Source organism: Biomphalaria glabrata, chromosome 17 (assembly GCF_947242115.1).
Source record: "Biomphalaria glabrata chromosome 17, xgBioGlab47.1, whole genome shotgun sequence".
NCBI classification, from domain to species: Eukaryota; Metazoa; Mollusca; class Gastropoda; family Planorbidae; genus Biomphalaria; species Biomphalaria glabrata.
This window is the reverse complement of record NC_074727.1, coordinates 14,769,284-14,786,259: the sequence shown is the minus strand read 5'-3', so window position 1 is coordinate 14,786,259 and position 16,976 is coordinate 14,769,284. Positions and strand designations below refer to the sequence as shown.

General features: G+C 37.0%; 1 long non-coding RNA gene across 1 annotated transcript; it reads left to right on the top strand.

Annotated features, from left to right (window-relative positions):
- The first annotated feature begins 983 nt into the window (after positions 1-983).
- LOC129923674 (uncharacterized) lies at positions 984-6,802 on the top strand. The gene is made up of 2 exons (XR_008775674.1): positions 984-1,119; positions 4,303-6,802. It is a non-coding gene; the product is annotated as an uncharacterized LOC129923674 (long non-coding RNA).
- Positions 6,803-16,976: the final 10,174 nt, after the last annotated feature.

The window sequence follows — 16,976 nt, the reverse complement described above, 5'->3', positions numbered from 1 at the left end:
GTTCTCTAACGAGTTTCCTAGAAATTTGACAGTTGTTGTCTATCGTAGGGAACAAGAATTACTAGCTCGTTGGCCACACAGGAAAAACTCTAGTTTGACCGTTATAATTTTTCAAAGAATAAAAAAAAAATAATTTAAGTTTGGCTAGAGAACTAAAATACCTTTATATTGAACAGATAACTTCAACGGGTATATCGACATGTAGGCCCTATTCAGTTAAATTGTTAAATAAATTATTGTCCAGGAACATTGTGCGCACAGTCTTCTAAGATTAGATCTAAATTAAGACCTATTGTTAGAATATTATAAAGTCTAGTAGATTTATACATTCGTGTTTACAAGGATTTTCCTTGGTTGGTGGTGTGGGTGTGGAAAGGGCTAAATAACTTTCCATTTCTTTAAAAATCTAACATTTATTAAATATCAAGAGAAAAGTAATCGCTATATCATTTGTATGAAGGAATTATTGTCTTTTTTTTTTTTGCACTACACATACAAACTTCTAAAAAAAATATTGTTAATGTAGAATTTTAAATAAACCTGAACAAACTTCTTGGTTAATAAATAAAAACTTAATGTAATGTGTAACTTTTATTAACAATATATGCAGAATTAACTTGAAGGTAGATGTATGCAGAAACGAAGAAATAGAAATTGTAATTAAAACAAAATATAACTCATTACAAGTACATGTCCTTTCTGCCTCACGTCTCTAGCTAATCTCTTCCACTATCATATCAGTGTCTTTTATTAACATGAATTATGACAGACCACCTCGAGGTTTCATCAGAAAATCTATATTATAGATTAAAGGCTGCAACCAAAAGAACAAGAGACGAAAGCACATCCGCCCTACTTTTCTCTTGGTTATCTTAGAAACACGCACATACACTCCATACTAGCTCGGGAACAATGAACCCTTTCGTGCTATGCTTGCTACGCCTCTGTTCAGTGCTCAGGAAAGGAAAAGAGAAGCAGCCTCGATTAAATTGGTCTATTTATTTGATCATATTATTGCTCGTACACAATGTAGCACTTTGAGTGAATGCCGCACCAAAACAAAATGACGTAGTGGGCAACATCTCGCCATGTTCCATCTTTTCTTAACATCATAATAAGGTAATAATAAATCCATAGATCTAATGATTTCATCTCGTTTAGGAATACAATTAATAGATCTAGGCTCTAGGCCAGTCTGGGCCACCAAATGCGTAGGCATATTCATAAACGCACAACTGTTAAGATACAAGACACCGATAGCAAAGACAAACAGACACAAACACTCTTTGTTCCCCTGGCAATCAAATCATTAAATAAGAACAATCTGATATAAACTTTGTCACATGTAAATTATGAATGAGTCTGGTGTGAATGTACACTTTGGTTTCTTATAGTTATAATGTTTTTTGTTTGGTGTAATGCACAAATTGCAAGACAAATTTCCATACGGACAATAAAGATTATTATTATTATTATTATAATCCAATGGTATCAATGGTATTGAGGCACTTTAGCTGCCCGTGATAAACCTTAACATTAGCCTTATCGTTACATTTAATTCATCACTAATTCTAGACATGATCTAATCTAGATCTATCTACTGAGTCTCTATTCTCTCTAACTAGACTACCGACTCCAGTCTCTAGACTTAAGGCTCTAGTGCTTGGCCCTGTCCAAACCCCCTCGCCCCCCCCCCCCCCCCCCAAAAAAAAAAAATCCCCATCGGATTTCAATTAGAAATAGACATAGGCCTAGTCATAGTCATAATAGTGGCTATAGATCATATAGACAGATCTAAATCTAGATCTAGAATAGGTTGAATTTTCGATGTAGCATAACATTTTGTTTTTTGAAAATAAATAGAATCTTGATCTAAATTTGAAAAAAAAAAAAAAAGTCATTTCGAACTTACAAGGGATATAACTCAATTTTTCTAAGGGCATGGAGGTAGAACTGGACTGATTCTTCCAAGACTCGAATTTAAAATCTATTTTTGAAATGGTGACGACTACACTAATTATTATTATTAATATTACATTTAGGCAACGCTCATCTAACATAAAAATAAAAAGAAGTTGGTATCGACTCGATTTATTGTTACAGCAGTGGTTCCCAAACTTTTTCCTTAACGGAACACTTGCATATTCTGAGTATTCAGCGGAACACTTTGCTTATTTTTTTTTATTTAATTATTTCATTTAATTAGTTGACTATTCCAGTAGTTCGTGGAACACCTATTCAGGCAACGCGGAAGACAGTTTGGGAAACACGTAATCTAGCAATACGCTCCTGGTGTATCTGCAACGGAAGACCCCCCCCCCGTCCCCCCCCCCTTCCCTTTCACACTTTTCTGTTGAGTGTGCAGTAATCTATAACCATTAGAGATCAAATTGGAGAAAGGTCGCTCATCAACTCTCGGGAGGAAAACATAAATTGCCTTGAGCATTTCGACCACCTCATCATTCGCATGGTTGAAGCTAGCTGATGTGTGCACCCTATTATGTGAGGGGATAAACGAATTTAATAAGGAAATAAAATGCGTATGTCTCGGGGGGGGGGAGGGGGCTCTAGATGGACTAGATTAGATTCTATGTCTATTCCAAAGTGAAATCCGGTGATTTTTATATATTTTTTTGACAAGCACTTTTATTTTGACAATGGTCACTGCGCGTGGTAGGTTTGTAAGAATACATATACTAAAAAATGTAAACGCCAGACTGTGGCTAAAGCTAAACAAACAACATATTTTTAAAAAATTCTTAAAAAAAAAACTTATCTAAAAGAAAGAATTCCGCCAGTACAACTATATCTCTCAATAATGTAGACGTTATTTCTCTTATTCGATATCAAACAAAAAAATTATCAATACTTAATTGACTAATTATTTTTTTTTTAAATTATTTATTCATTTTTTGTTAAATACAATAAATACTTTTTAAAGTTTCAACTTGACCCGAGAATGGGTGTGGGAGAAATAACGTGTTCAATTATCTAAGGGGACGAAAACCTACATATTTAGCATACTTGTAAATACTAAAGGATTAATTTCCCTTGTCTGTATCAAACAAAATAATTAATTGCCAGTAATTAATTTACTAATTTGTCATTTTTTAAATTGATTCAGGTCTTGTTTATGACAATGAATAATTGTGCGAAGCTTCAACTTGATCAGAGAATGCATGTGGGAGAAATAACGTGTTAAAACGTTTTACCAGACAGACAGACAGACAGACAGACAGACAGTGAGTTGATATAATCCTTTTTTTTTAAATGAGCTGCTTAGTTTGTCCCATGTAACAGCCAGTCGTGGTGGTGAAAACTTAGAATGGGAAGATGGTATGACTTTATGTTGAAGCAAGCTGGTCGGCATTCATTCGCCATATTATCAGAGACAAAAGACTGAGAGAAGAGATGCAATGCTGAGCTTCCACTCTTGGTGTTTAAGTCTTCACTAAATCAATGATACAGTGGTCTCTGACCAACCTTCAAACGGACAATGCAACGAAATTAAGTTGAAAAACAGCAAATTGTAGCTTAGTTTTATCCTGCCTGAGGCGCGGTGGCTGAGCGGTAAAGCGCATGGCTTCCGAACCGGGGGTCCCGGGTTCGAATCCTGGTGAAGACTGGGATTTTAAATTTCGGGATCTTTGGGCGCCTTTAAGTCCACCCAGCTCTAATGGGCAACTTACATTAGTTGGGGAAAAGTAAAGGCGGTTGGTCGTTGTGCTGGCCACACGACACCCTCGTTAACTGTTGACCACAGAAACAGATGACCTTAACATCATCTGCCCTATAGACCCTGCCTGACTATAGGATACTATTTATCCCGCCTGACCATATTAGGATACTTGTCTTTATTCTTTTCTGACATCACATTTAAACACCAATCTTACTTATACAGAATAATCTAAACTTAGTGTTTGGAATGTTAACACAAAAGTAGACCGTTTGTTAACAAAAGCTAAAACTTGTTACAATTTTTTACTGATTTATTAATCTATCAGTATTTAAAAGTAATAGCAGCGATATATATCTAAGCTGATGACTAGGTCAGTCCTTGTTGTTTGTGCAGCTAACAAACATAGGAGACGTAAAAGTATATATAAAGTAGGTCAACACTTGTGCGAACACCATTTATCCTCCCTACATCCATCCAGGTGCCTACTCATCAATTATGAATCTGTCCACTCAAGGAAATATACATTTATTTATCCATCTACTTATATAAGCCTACCATTACATATATCTGTTTCACTGTTTTGTTATAGGCCTAACCTTATGTGTGTGTGCATATTCCACCAGATGCTGTGATGACGTACACTTAAAACATCGTAACGATACTTGGTCATCGCGAGGTCAGCAAGAGGCTATCACCTGACTAATAAGGGGCCCTGTTAGGTGGACTCAACAAAATGAACTCAAAAAGATTTTATGATTCCTAGAACCATGGCTCTGTAATAAAAACACTCGCCCACAACCCCCTTCACAGTAGTAAACACACTCTCAGTGTTAATCCACTTCCCAAAGTCGACAACGTCACCCTCGTTCAAGTTTCTAATTCATGATCGGTCGAAATTGTTAGACCTACCAATTACCTACCAATCCTGGCTAATGTTGAGACCTATATCATTCTTGTTCAAGATTATCACTGACCCAGATTTGCGCCTGCTATCCGAATTTTAAAATAACCGGCACATTGGATTGTCGTCAACGAAAATGGCTTGAAATTAATTCTCCAAAATAAAGTCTAGTGTTTTCTCCACACCGAGCCAAGTATGCTTTTAGTGTCGATCGACAGCCCAGTGGACTACGTAGGGGACCAGTTCGAGTACTTGCGATGTTTTTTGAGCTTCTATATGCTGATCTATTTGACAATCATCACCGCTACATTCCCTCTAGCCCTGGCTTACATTGTATTTTGAAAGGCTCTCAGCGAGCCTACGGAATAAACGTGTCCCCTGGTGATCTTCGAGAACTGTCATCGGTTATTTTAATAAACTTCTTGTTGCAAGTTACTGTTTATCAATCAGTCATTACCATTACAGTAATTGGACCAAAGTGAGAGACAATCCTATCACTTGTGTTAACGATAGCCTGGATTTTAAACACGAAGTTCGTATCTCGTACTTCTTAAGATAAAAGATACTTGCTGTTCATTACATGGATACAATGAAACAGAATTGTCTACACATATTTTGATAAAAAAATAATCGACCATATTGTTGGTACTGTTCACTAGAATTCGCTTCACATGTAATGAAGAATCACTGGTATGAAACATTTTGAGGAAACCAATAAACAATTTAAAGTAAAAACAAATATCAGTATAGTGTGTCAAATCCTAGCACCAAGAAAACAGAAGCTTGATCTAAGGCTCCACCTCACATGAAACTAAAATCTATCTATTTATAAAGAACAAACGAAATCACACAGCAAATGCGAAGGAGAATAGACTCTCTGCGACCAAGTTGAACTGTTGGGACTCTATTACCTGACTATATTTAACCATTCAGAAAGATATAAATAAGAATTATGTATTTGACAGCGTCTTGATCAAAGAACAATTAATTTAGAGTTGATCTAAATATATAACAAGGCTTATGACTATCAACTATTACTATGTAACATCGCACAGCGGGGCAACTCAATTTGGGCACAATTCCGTCAGAGACCATCTCGCGTAGGGTTGTTCCTGAGATATTGTATCTAGAGATAAGGTTGTCAACAGACAATAGTGATGCCACACGAAGAGATCTATCCAACTGACTTAATAGCATATGGTCTGATCATATTAGCCATATACTTTTTATTCTTCAAAAGGAATTATGGAAGATCGTGCTGCCGATGTTGTAACAGGTGTTACCGCGGATACAGGCGCTGCAACTCGTGCCCTTACAGTTAAGTATTATTTGCAGAGTTGTAGCCCTTTGCCTGATGTTTTTTTTCAAAAGCTCGCGGTATAATTGTGACTAAAGCACAAGAAATTACCGACAGGCTATTTTCCCCGTTTTTCCATAGAGAGTCTAGTTCTCTTACAGATCACTGTCCAACAAAAGACACAGTGAAACAACGTAACTTACTGGGTATAGTGACTACCTAAACTAGTTACAACGTAATAACGTGATCAAACACCTGGACAGTAATGTTTAATCAATTGAATGCATAAGCTGCTTCTAAGCTAGAATAGTATCAGCCAGACTGCTGCAATTCACTCGTCCAGATAGAATAAACACTTAACAGTAAAACGGCCCTTAGGGGTGTAATAATTGGCCAGTTCCTTGCAAATGGTTAACATTGTATGATACACAATCTGTTTAGCGTTCGAGCACAGACGATTGGTCAGTTTTTCAAAGGTGATATGTAAATCGACTCGTATAAGTAACTAAAGAAATAAAGAATATTCCAGGGACCAAATTTCACAGTTGTCATGCTTTGCGAAGATAATATGCTTGGATCACCTAGCCTTGTAGATTGCGTCATCACGTTTGTAATCCTAGTCTCATTCTATGTTTTTACGAACTTTATCAGAGAAGATCAATAAAACATTTATTATTTAATTGAACTCCATAACAAACACATACGGGTAGGCTCGAACTGCATTTAGTCATAAATAGTTGGAGTTGGAAATACCAAAAGGAAAACTCACAAACGCTTTAAAAGAGCTCATATGATGACGCCATTTACATATACTCTCCAACCCAAAAAATGTTCAGTATAGGATTCTAAGGAGGAATTCGTATAAAATCGTCAAATGCATTTCTACTCTTCTTTCTAAACATTTTGGTTTTAAATTTGGCAAAGATTTAGCACAATTAACCATGTGCTGGATTAAATGTCAGATTCACTTAGACTAAATAAGTAAAAAAAAAAAAAGAAAAAAAAAAGGGAGTGTCACTATCGAAAACAGGCTAAAATCTCCAGCTACGATAGATGGCACTTTCTGCGAAAAATAAAATACCAATACAATTGATGCAAGTTAATACTTGATGATACCCAAAAAGTCACAAGTTGTCATGGTCTAATATGGTGGTTTATTTCTACCTAAGTGATTTCTTAGTAGGCATTGTAGCTTTTTTATTTCTGGTCTACATTTCCACGACGGTGTACTACTGCTACGTGGCTACTTCCCAAACAAAAAAGCCGAACAAGTACCGGAAGCAGAGGTGAAACAATGTTTCTTTGTAGATAAACCGTCACTTTCACTTTCTTAGACTAGCCAAATCGCAATCAATCGTAAAAATATTAATCATATGGAATCGCGATTTGTGACATATTTGAGTTATCACTTCATTGTCAAATTGTGACAGCATAAATACGCAACAGCGCCTATTCGTGACATCACTATTATGCCTGAGCACCAATTCGTGATGACATCGTCACACCGTGACATCAATTCGTGTGTACCTTTTTGAGTCATCGAACTACAGGTTTTGATACCAGTGAACCGCGACTTTAATAATGAGTGCATCGTACTAACACGCAAATGACAAGTTATACAATGTCAGCTGATTGAGGTCATGTTATAAACTGTTAGACTATGTCAACTGATTTAGGTCATGTGATAAGCTGAAATCCTACAAACTAAAACAAAACCACTACATTTGGGATAAATTTGGTTTGGATTTGTTTTTAAAGCTCCAAAAGTATCAAAGTGTCCACCAAGAAATTCAGTTCAACGCTTCCAAGATCATATCTTTGAATAAGGTATTGCTGTTTTAAGACAAACAGACTTATCCATGTGATACAAAAATATCGTCTGCAAGATATTCACCTTTGTCCGACAATTTATTAGTTTTCGAATACTGCATGAGATAGCAAAACTGAATTCATCTTACTTCGAAGAGAAGAAATCTTTTTAAACGAATCATGGTCATTTATTTCCAGTTTAGCGACTTCGTCGTTGGAGTTTTTTTCTTTACACTGCTGGTCTACGTGGCTTTAAAGGTTTACCTCTGGAAAATCAACCGGAAGTTTGCCGTGTGCAAAAGGCTATAATGCTTGAAGAACCTGATGGACGGAGCCAGCGGTGACGGGGCACAACCATTAGAGGAAGCTGCCCAGACCGATCCGCCGGAGAATCTATTTGCCGAAGAGGTGCCATCTTTTTTCATCTACACCTGCTATTTCGTTCTGACGGTGTACACTGTGTTTATAGCCTACTTAATTTCAATACTTGCTGCATGTTCGCTAGGAAATTGCTGAAACTATCGCCTTCCCATATACAATAAGAAAAAAAAAAGTACGGCACCAGAAAATAAATGACATAGATTACGATTTGTTTGTCTATTCTGAAATAAGTGCAAAACTTTAATTACTTAGAAATGCTTCCAATAATGTTTTTTTTTTGGGACATCTTGTTAAAATGAAGTGCTAATTTTTGTTGAATTTTGAATATATAACAATTTATCGTATTGCAATACCCCAGTTACCCGGGGTGTGTTTTTTTTTGGGCGAGTGGTATAAATAAGTTGACTCTAATCAGAAAATGGGTGAAGAGGTTTCAGCTTTTTATCTAATATGTGCGTACATTTATTTCTTGGCCGGTCTGTTTTTTATCCTGATGGCCATTGGTCGGCTGGTTCTTTTAATACTAGAACCTGACCAGGAGTCACGCTTTTTACAAAGCGTACAAAGAAATCAATCCCCTCCGAAACAAGATTAAGTGTATGCTTTAAACTAAACCTGTGAATTGTATTTTTAAAAATGTATTTATAGAATATTTTTGTATGTGTTGCCATGGACCCTTTATTCAAATACACTTACGGGTTCTTCTGTTTGATTCTGGCATTTCTGGGTCTGTGCCACCTGATTTTGTGGATCATCAACAATGAACAGTTGAGGCTGGATGATATAGATAATTGAAATCTCGCGATGGTTTGCCGAAAATCATCACCTGGATGAATTGTGTTGGGGGGGGGGGGGACTGAAAGAGACAGAAGAAGGAAAAGTAAAAAAAAAAAAAAAAAAAAGGGGGGGGGGAGTTCTTCAAAATATAAATTATAGATTTATGATTGCATATCTAACACTACAGTATTTCGAGACTATACCCCAGTTCAATCACAACTGATTTTATTACTATGTAATAATAATAATAATAATAATAATGCTTGTATCTAACAATACTAAAATAATATTCATGATAGAGTCCCTTTGATGTATTGTTTTGAATGTATAAGATTTTTATGTTCCAATGTCTGTCCTCTCTAATGATTCTCTCCCCTTTCAAATCCACTTATGTCGTGAACCTCAAATACAAATGATATTATTGCCCACCAAAAAAACTGCGTTTGTGTTTCTATGTTATTGATCATATAGATTCAACGTTTCTCCAACTGTAGGACAAGCGCTTAGGCGGTCCTCGCTTTCTACGATAAAATGAAATAAGTCGTATTCGATTGCATTTATGAATCTTATTTGAATATTAATTAAAAGATGGTATTATTTCCAATATTTAAAACAAATTGAATCATTAAGTGATGTCATTTCATCTCTTAAGTAGGACACGACCCTCCATACTGCTTTCGCTACAGACGTCTGCTAGAAGAATGAATCGAAACTTTCTTTTGCAATCGACGTTGTAATACGTCTTCGCCCATGCGATTCTAGAGTATGCTAGACTTTCTTATGTCGAAAACGTTCAACTGAATCCTGAGTGACGTTGACTTACCATCGAATACGTCACACTATCTGCCCATCCCACACTTCTATTCATTCAACTTTGTTTTGTTTTTTTTGCAGTTCCAAACTTCTAGTTGGCCTTTGGGTTGGGTGCTAATGTAAATGTTTCTTCACATGTAAAAGTTTGAGAAACACTGTGTCATAGATCTTTTTATTTTCTTGATAATTAAATAGAAATTAATTAATTAACTGAAACTGTCAGAACTACAGGAACTGAAATAAGAAAAAAGAAAGACTTGTGTCCATAAATATAAATATGTATGGAATTATACTTAATGTGGAGACGTATTAACCCAGACCTTCAATCAATGGCTACACGGACTTTTAGGGACAAGTTGAACACGAATTTCATCTCTCTTTTCTATTGCAACTTTTTACATTCAAAATTGGTTTATAAAAGAAACAAATTCAGAACAAAACATTCTACGACTTATAACGTGTTAATGCACACATTTTGAGGCTACAGACAATCTGCTCCGTTACCTTTGAAACACGCACTCACGCAACTACAATACCTTGAGTACACACCTTTTGCCCCAATACCCTTGTTGCACTAATAATACTCCGTGAACTGTTTATATGTGTTAGCGGCTTTACCTTTCATACGCTGAACACTTTGCAGTAACAAGGGATAAAACAAGTCAGCTGTAGGTCTTCACAATATGATAAGTGACATCAAAAGGTACGATCATTATGTAGTCATTTCATCCAAGATCAAGATAGGCCTACTGACTGAGTGCTTCTAGATAGGCCTACTGACAGTGCTTTTAAGGCCTACTGAAAGAATGCTTCTAGATAGGCCAACTGACAGTGCTTTTAAGGCCTACTGACTGAGTGCTTCTAGATAGGCCTACTGCCAGTGCTTTTAAGGCCTACTGACTGAGTGCTTCTAGATAGGCCTACTGCCAGTGCGTTTAAAGTCTACTGACTGAGTGCTTCTAGATAGGCCTACTGACAGTGCTTTTAAAGTCTACTGACTGAGTGCTTCTAGATTGGCCTACTGACTGTTATTGCTCGGTCGTTGATTTGTAGCTCCAAACAGTTAGTACAACTAAACGGATGTAGGCATATTCATGGGCGCCCGCTGGGGGGTGGTGCAAGGTCGTGCGCGTGCACCCCCTTGGATTCTGAGTAGCCGAATTCTAGCCAATTTTTTGCACCTTCAAATCCATTAACTTCTTCTAAGTAGCAACTGTAGTGCCTAAACTGAAGTACAGTTGTAAGTATAAGCTATTGTATTAGACTAATAATAATAGTAATTATTATTATCTTTATTATCGAGAAGGAAATTTTCTTACACTTTGTGCATTACACCAAACAAAACAAGCTTATCAGGAATCGACGCAGACCTAGTACCTACGTGCACACCTCCCCCCTTCCATGAATTCAGAGTAGCCAAATCAATGAACTTCTTGAAAGAAGCAACTTAACCAGCAATGCTTCTGCTTAAGTACCGTTGCAAGGAGAAGATCTTATTGTAAGAAACTAGAATAAGCTAATCAGGAGGTGATGGTTACTAAAACGATGCAAGAGCTGGAGCGCGAAGAAGACTCTCAGCACTGTGCAAGATAAGCGTTCATCGCCAGATTGTAAATCGCGACGAAAAGCAATTCTTCAGTAAAGTTATTGAATGTTTCGATAGCCACAGTCAACATTTGCAGTTTGTTTTCTCGACCGCGGACCGTATGGATAAACTTAACAACGTGGACAGTAAACAGTTTGTTCGCTTGTTTATTTTTTTTTTATGAAACAAGCATTTGCAGTGCTTTTAGTATCACATAGGGCAAAAAAAAGGGGGCGGTGGCAGGGGCGCATTAGTTCTTTTCTTTAATAATCTGCATAACTAGAAAGTAATAAGAATGTAAAAGCTACGACTAAAGTCATAGGTCGCAACTTGCACCCCCCTGCAAAAAAATCCTACGGGTGCCCCTGGGCCTATTCGATTTTTAACGAAATAACTTTATATAAACTTTAACAGAGTTCTTTTAAAACAAACTTGAATGTAATGGATGTGGCAAAATATGTAGGTCACAGCTGGGGCTGCGTAGCCACGGGAAATACTGCATTCCTCATTGATCTCCGAACTCGAAGACGAGCCTTATTTTTTGTTATTATAATTATAATTAGATTCAAGTTTGTTTTAAAAGAACTGTTAAAGTTTATTTAAAGTTATTTCATTATATATATATATATATAACCGCTTGACATCAATCAATGACGTTAAAATGTATAAGTATACTCGTAGAGAACAAGGAGGCTATGTAAATATAAGTGATGCTACAGTTACTAAGCATAAACTAGAGAACGAAATCAAGATAAGTAACTCATTTTTTTTTTTCAAATTCACTTCTCAGGTTCGTGTAAAAGCCTGCTTAGAAACGTCTTCAGTCGTTCCCAAAATTTCTGGTGAAATCTCTAGTGCTTCCTTTCATTGTTAAGGTGAAGCCTATATTTCACATTTCATTGTCTTGCCTTTGTTATTTCCCCTGCCTGCCTATTTCTATTTATCTTAGTTTTACGGTGAAGACTTAAGCCAACACTCTGTTAACAATTACTCGCTGTTGTTATTGTTAGCAAAAAATGACAACAAAGACTTTTCCCCACCTGACATGCTGTCAGAACCACACACCGTTTTCTTGACTTATAATCTTGTGATTTACTTGTTTTCGGAGAAAGTTTGAGAGTAGAACACGGTATATCCATTTTATGCTTACTAAGGGGTTTTTTTCGGCTTAGAGAGTAGCATTAACCCTAACCCTAACCCATAACATTAACAGTAGCAAGTAGAATATTATGCGTAGAGAACTCAAAGCTTGTTGTTCATTTTGTTTCACAATTGTAGTTTTGTGGTATATTAGTCAATCCAGTTAAAAGTATAAGATGATAGATAAGGCTAATCATAAAAATGCCCTGAGTTGTAGAGAATTACCTTTTATCACCGGGCATGATAAGAACTGGGCCTTAGGTAGAAATAATTAAGAACGCTTTAGATCAGATGAACATCCCATCAACAATGTAGAACAAATTTAAAATTAATGTCACCCTAAAGCAGTGGCGTAGCTAGAGTATATGATGCCTGGTGCGGTACCTCAAATATTGTTAATTAAAAAAAATCACGTTTACATAAACATACTACAAATGAATTTTACGCTGGCAAAAGTATCAATAATTGTATCGAAATCCATTTGTTTCCACCAGCTCTTGTTCAATGGACAAAATGGCCAAATTAGTGAGTCGTAAATTTGTCATCGTTGATCGCAAGTAATTCTTTATCAGTTTAAGTTTGGAAAAACTTCTCTCGCATGTAGCAACGCTTACCGGAATAGTCAAAAATATGCGAATCATGATGAAGATATTCGGGACATCAAGCTGATATTTTTTTTATAAATTTCAAGAGCTCAACAGGTCCTTGTTTTGGAATTGCGGAGGCTTCTGATGAAACTGTGACAAAACCGTTGAAGCCTCTTTCGCTCCAGCAGAAATTTGTTTTTATCAATGTCGCTAGGAGTACTATCGAGATTGATTTCGACCTGAGAATTTAATAGCTAGGACGATATTCGGAACTGAATCATCTAGCTGATATTTATTTATAAAATTCAAGAGCTCAACAGGTCTTTGTTTTGGAAATTCGGAGGCTTCTGATGAAACTGTGACAAACCGTTGAAGCCTCTTTAGCCCCAGCAGAAATTCGTTTTTATCAATGTCTCTAGGAGTACTATCGAGATTGATTTCGACCTGAGGATTTAATAGCTGGGAAGGCGACAAAAATTCATATCTATCTGCTACATTATGAAATTGCTCGAATCGGGTGATTATTTCTTGAACAATCCTGTCCAAGGTAGAATAAATTTCCCTTCGTAGCTCTGTGTGTAAGTACAGAGTCGTCACTTTCTCACCAGGCATCTTTTTCTTATAACCCATACGTTTTTGAGGTTCTGTACTGATTCTCAGATCTGAACACACGCTTTCGGCAAAGGTAATGCTGGCTTCAGCGATGTCCTCTCGATTATTACTTAAAAATGTCTCTAATATTTTTAGTTTGAGTGAGCAGTCTCGAATAGACAATCCTTCTTTTTGAAGGTAGAATTGCGCATCATAAATTTCAGTTAATACAGGAGCCCAAAATCCAAGATAGGTGACAAAATTAAAAGACTGAATAGCAACCAATAATCCACCTGCTTCATATCTAGTCGATGAATTTTCATCTCTGCTAGTTAATGTCTCCAGAGTTTGAGCAGGCAATGAATAGTGACTTCTAGAATACGTTTTTGGACACCGTAGTTTCGACCTTTCATGACCGCAGCATTATCATAGCCTTGACCCCTGCAGTCCATTATGTCTAAGCCATCCGGACGCAGTTTCTCTAGAATCATCTCAGCGATTCAAGCAGCATGCTTGTCCTTTGTGTCGATGAAGTCAACAAAAGACTCACCCCGTCATGATCCATGACAACGCACCGTAAAATTTGGGAAGTTTGATCCAGCTTTAAGATGTCAGGTGTACTGTCAAAAATAATAGAGAAATATTTGGCTTGTTTTACTTGCTGTATGATTTGTTTTTTTTTAGCGTGATCCCCCAATTTTGTATTAAATTCATTTTGTATTTTTGGAGACATGTATGTATTCGGTCCGAACAAAGCTTAGTTCGAAGCACATGCTCCCTGAAGAGTGGATCGTACGTTGATAGTAATTTTACTAACTCTCCAGGTTTTCGTCTCTTGTATAATCAAATCTTGGGCCTTGTCCATATTGTTTCCTACTCACAGGCGAACTCCAAGCAAGCGATGACTGAATGTGAGCTCTGCTGGTCTCATGTTTTTCTATTTTCGAGGATAACCTCCACCACTCATTGAATCCATCTTTGGATTTAAATGAAAATGATGAAATCTTAACAAACGTGGCCCCTTTACATTTAAGGAGGGAGAGGGCGGTACTTACGGCCTACGAGCGCTACAAAAGGGGCGACTCTAGGCTACCCACCTCAATCTTAGTGCAACAGTGGAGAGAGAGGAACCGCATAAAAATGCGATCGTTCCTCCACATTGCGGCCAATTTGTCAAAATCATCTGGGCTCTCCACTGATAGAATTCCTATTAGAAGAATTAATACTTGCCCTCCGTGGAGGAGATTTCCGGCCCCACAAATAAACATGTCCCTTATAGGACAACAGGGAGCCACCAAGAGGCGATTAACACCTGCCATACTCCAAAACTTGGCATCAGCTACACTAAAGTCCTACCCATCAGATGCCATTTTCTGCTATACCGATGGGTCGGTAAGAAGGGACCCCGATAGATCTGGGTATGGGGCCCTTATAGACTACACAGACCGGACAGAACCAGAGATGCCGATTTCTCCGTCTGAGCTTAAAAGGGTTTTGAGGCGCCAGCCAGACTAGTCAGTCTTGAGCACTGTTCATCATTAACTAGTTAGTTAAAAAAAACTCGTAGAAAACAAAGGTTAGCTAATTTTAAAAAATTGACATTACAATAGAATTATTTCCAAAATTAAACTATTAAGAATCATAAAGAAATGAATAAACTAAGACAATTGTTTAGAGCTAGAGTTTAGAAATATATTTGTAAACTCAATATCTAGATTAAACCAATGGACTAAACAATGAAGTAAAAAAAAGTTGGCCTATCTTCTTCTTCTTCTTTATATTACAGAGCATCGATCAGTGTAGTAACAGCATGTACCGTGTGTCCGAAATAAATCTAGTAAATTAGATTCAAACTGTTCTACAGCTTACATTGTATTGAAGAAATAGTCAAGGAGATGAAACAAAATAGCGACATAACTAGTCTATAAATCGTTAGTTCATGTTTAAAATACAGTAGTTCATGTTTGCTCGTGTCCATACAATTAGTCTTTTTTACTGAAACGCTGAGGGAAATAGGAAATTAATACACACTGGGGGAATTTTGGTGCCCCTGTCCACTTGGTGCCCTGTGCGGCCCGCACCACCCGCACATTGGTAGCTACGCCACTGCCCTAAAGACAGTAAAGTTCCCCTTTAAGACCTTGCAATCTATAGGGCAGACGATCAAGTTGATGTTTCTTTGGCCAACGGTTAACGAACAGGGTGTCATGCGACCAGCACAAAGACCACCTGTTTTTTTTTTTCACCAACTAAAGTCAGGTACCCATTAGAGTTGGGTGGACTCAGGGGCGCCCTGAAATTCCCGAAATTCAAAATCCCACTCTTCACCTATATTTGAGCATAGGACCACTCAGTAAGTTCGCCCCTTATTCTAAAGACTGCGATATGAAAATGCGCAGAGTGGGTGTCAATTTTTTTATAGACTTCTAAAACAAGGCCTCCTCGACTATAACTGTTTTGGGGCGTCTCGAAAATTCCGAAATTCCACACCGAGATTCAAACCCGTGACACTGGAAGCCAAGCACTTTACCGCTCAGCCGACACGCACCCTATAGCTACACGTGAAGAAATTAATAGGAAAAAAAATGTATTTTTATATTTCGATTGTTTGTTACGGTATTTCGTTTCGTCATTTTATCTTCAGCCGACGAATTAGCAAATATTTTAATCATGTATCTCTGTGTGTAGTGAGTAAAGGTTAATGTAGACAAACGACTTTGTACTTTTATAAGTCAACAATCTGATGAGCAAAATGGAGATACTCCTACTGCTCACTACAGCGAAGAGAAGAAATCTGGTTCGGTTATAGTGTGAGAAACGACTCCCTGTACACAAAAGTTTCTCCTTTAAGGTACAATGTAGGGAGCACGGAATAAGGGTCGACAGATGTCTGGACCACTGGACAGAATGGACTGGTCTCTCTTTTGAAATTAAACTAAGGACAGCTGCTAAGTGGAACGATTTTAATACGCTTGCTGTCGAAGCACCACTTCGATGTAAATTAAGTGATAGATGATGATGAAAAAAATTCTAAAATACAATTTTTTTTTCTTTAAATTTTTTTTTTCTTTAAAGTTTTTTTTTTCTTACTGCGAACTTCCATACCATTCAGTCGGCCATCATTACAACATGGTTTCTTTGAGAAATCTTTGAATAATTAAAACACAAAATTCAAGGAGTTGAAGACATTTGATATAGAAAGGTGGAGGAAGTGAATCAAGATAGGTAAACTTTGACATTGATATCTTGTGTCTCAAATTACATAAAATGCTAAACCGTAACTAACACATACACAAAAAAAATAGGCCTACGCACAAAGACAATGGGACATTTCTTTTTCCATTTACTAGGACAAATTTTTACAAATACTACTTCCTCCCTAGTGGCATGGGATGAGTTGCCTGAAAAAAAAAACA